The sequence below is a fragment of the Megalobrama amblycephala genome, linkage group LG23 (assembly GCF_018812025.1).
Source record: "Megalobrama amblycephala isolate DHTTF-2021 linkage group LG23, ASM1881202v1, whole genome shotgun sequence".
Taxonomy (NCBI): domain Eukaryota; kingdom Metazoa; phylum Chordata; class Actinopteri; order Cypriniformes; family Xenocyprididae; genus Megalobrama; species Megalobrama amblycephala.
Window position 1 is genome coordinate 1,382,311 of NC_063066.1, and position 3,468 is coordinate 1,385,778.

At 38.5% G+C, this 3,468-nt stretch overlaps 1 long non-coding RNA gene across 1 annotated transcript; it reads right to left on the bottom strand.

Annotated features, from left to right (window-relative positions):
* Positions 1 to 1,960: 1,960 nt before the first annotated feature.
* Positions 1,961 to 3,196, bottom strand: LOC125258712. Its single transcript, XR_007182672.1, has 2 exons — positions 2,749 to 3,196; positions 1,961 to 2,019 (listed from the first exon to the last, which is right to left on the bottom strand). It is a non-coding gene; the product is annotated as an uncharacterized LOC125258712 (long non-coding RNA).
* Positions 3,197 to 3,468: the final 272 nt, after the last annotated feature.

Here is a 3,468-nt window from a genome sequence, read left to right on the forward strand (position 1 = left end):
CTGTCAAGCAAATTTTACACATTTTTTTAAAATCTTTTTTTCCTGAAAATGTCTCCTAAATTGAACAATTTCTCTCAAGTGAATCTCAACTTTCACTGATGAGAAGGGGTGTGTGAAGCATTAGTTGCAACCAATGATAAGCCACTTCTCTACAATCACTGTCAGAGCTGAATCCCATAAACCCCCACTTTACAAGCATATATGAACCAAGCAGGACATAGTGTGTACCATTTCTACAATACTGTGACACAGAAATGGAAGGTCAGCCTCATGGAAGAGGGTAAGGGTGCGGGGAAGAAGGGGAAGGGGACAAAACAGGGGAAGAGGAAGAAGAGGCCAATAGGCAGATCCCTGATGAAATCAGGGCTACAATTGTGGATCATGTTGTCAATCAGCCTCACAATGGCTGAGGCTGGTCGAAGGGTGCAGCCAAATGTTGGGAGAACCACTGTAAATTCAATTATTCAAACATTTCGTTGGGAGAACATGTGTGTATAAATGGACAGTAATTCAGCACTAAACAATCTGCACTGGACTACTGCCATCGTGTCATACATGAAGCTTGCAGTGGGACAAGAACTTGTCACTGTACATTTTACATTTAGACGTACAGCTTTACTGCATCACACATTTAGTGTATTGTAGTGTACAGTAGTGTTACAGTAAAGATTTGCCATATGTACTGCAATATTGTTTACAGTTGTGCACAGCTCTACCCAAAGGGAGTTTATGTTTGTTGCAAATAAGGGTGTATTTTTTCTTTTGCACAATGCTGTGAACAAATTAGAATTGCAAAGAGCATATGCAGTAAAAATGTGAAACATACATATTCAGTGTCTTGTACTCAGTTACCTCACTAAATACAGTAATGTGTAACTTTACTGTATTTTTCAAATGGCTGTGCAAATAGTATATAGTGCTGTCTTGAGCATTTTCAGGTAGTGTCACCAAGATCTGACTTTTTTGCATTGGAAAACATTGACAGAGTAAACTGTCATAATGAAAACATGACAAAGCCATTTGACTATCTTGTTCATAAACAATGGTGTCAGGACTTTTCATCTTGATGACACTGACACTTTCATTGACATGAATACTTGCTTTTGAGGAATGACCTATCCATTTTGAGCAAGTGACACGCTTTTGCAGGTTATCAAGTAGGTTTTGCAGTTTGTACTAATTGTTTTGAGAACTGCATTAACTGTTGTGCAAATGTAAATATTGATGTGAGAAATGCACCAAAGCAACTGAGAAAAACTGTAATACTGACATGACAACTGCTCTCTCAAGATGAAATTTGAAGTAGATCAACTGTTAGACATAAGGAAACCATGAAACTGCCACACTGACTGACGTACTGACATGTACTGTTTTATTCACAGTCTCCTCGTCACTGGTAGGTACAGCACTCATTTGTATGTTCTGATCTCAAGTGGCGATTGCACAACTGAACTCCACAGCAGCTGTTAGTGTCTGTTTGTGATCCGGAGGGACGGAGCGAGCTTAAGAGTTGTTCATGCAATCAAACTTCATGTCTGTTTACATATTAATGCATTTAAGTTAAACTATATATCGAGAGTTATTTCGAACATTTTTTCATCGTTATAGATTAAGACGTACCGTCGATAAATATTGATACCGTTTTATCACCCAGGCCTACAAGAAACAGATGACAAATAATTTCAATCTTTTTGCTGATGATCCCTTTAGGTTTTTAAAGCACTGCTGTTCTTAAATTGAAATTATATTTGAACGATAAAGTTTCATGATAAATATTTGCTGAAAATATCCAGTCTGTGTCTAAATATATAGAAAGATAAAACATTGACATTGACAAATATTCAGTATATGTGAAAATATTCAGTCTATTCACACAGTCTATGTGTGTCCAACAATAAGAAACACATGTAATACCTTTTGTTAGTTGATGGTTTTCTCTCACTGAATGTTGGTCCATCAGCTTTTGACCAGTCACTCTTCACAGACACAGAGCTGAACACACCTGAGTCTGATCTTACACTAATGACATAAAGAACAGAAAGATAAAACACATTACTACAGGAGATACTTCAGTCTCATCTGAAAGGGTTTAATGTTGAAAATAGAAATTAAATGCAGTATAGACACACTTTTGTCCATCGATGACTGAAGATGGATGGAAGGACATATTCATGTTTGGGTTGTAAAATCTATTTTCCATAGTGAATTTATGCCTCCTTGTAATTATATTACTGTAAAGATGCTCCAGACTGAGTTCAATAAAGAGGAAAGCAGACTAACAGACACTGTGTTCTCTGAATGATTGTTTATTTAATTTCCATCACAATTATCTTAGCTAATGTAATGCTGTAACACAAAACACCAAGATTAAATTGGTATTACAAAAAACACATGAAATACCTTCTGATAGTTGATGGTTTTCTCTCACTGAAGTTTGGTCCATCAGCTTTTGACCGGTCACTCTTCACAGACACAGAGCTGAACACACCTGAGTCTGATCTTACCCTAATGACACAAAGAGCAGAAAGATAAAACACTTTACTACAGGAGATACTTCAGTCTCATGTTTAATTTTTATCCTGTGACAATCTAGAAACATTCATAGGAAGTTGTAAATTGTTTTGCACAGCATTAGACATGTCAACTGTGAGAGAAAACACTCCTTGTTGATCAGGCTGTTCTTTACAGGACAAACCTGAAACTCCAGTAGTGTTTAAAATGATTGTGTGAAAACAGACGCAGTCTTACCTCTGTTTCTCTGAGAGACTCATCTTAGAGAGAGAGTCCTTTCCTCGCTCCTCTGACATTACTGCAGATAAACTGACACTGAAAACAGCTCAGCTCTGGTGTCTCTGTGTCGCTGAAGACCATCAGATGCTTAGCATGACCTGGACATGACAATGAGTGACTGAGATTAATATCAGGATACTTCAGAGGGAGAAATGATGAGGAAAAATAACAACTCATGATGAATAATACAAAAAAAAATATGCTACATATAGGCCTATAGGCTTATATAGGCCTAAGTAGTCCCTAGTACTGTATCTGAAGTTTCTTTCCCTAAATTCAGCCTTGGTGCAGAATTTCAGCCACTACGAGCCAGTCCCACAATGAGCTTTCCTCAGGACGTGCCATTTCTGGGTCTGTAGCTTTAAATGCTAATGAGGAGGAGAGAGGCGGGGCAAGGTGGAGGGTGGGTGTGGCCTTAAACCAGCTTGCGGCCACGGTACCATGCGCTAATGTTGACAGTGGATGTATCGCAATGGCTCGTAGACACGTAGTCCTTCAAGCGTTTCAGTTAAACCCAGAATCTGATCCGGATGGAGATGCACCGGATGAAGAAGTTGCAACTCAGCGGCTACAGCAGGACGTCTCCAAATGGATAGTTTAAAACATTGTGTCAGGATACGGTACTTTAGTAGGTTTATGTATGCTGTTACAGTTATTATCATGTAGCTAATGCTAGCC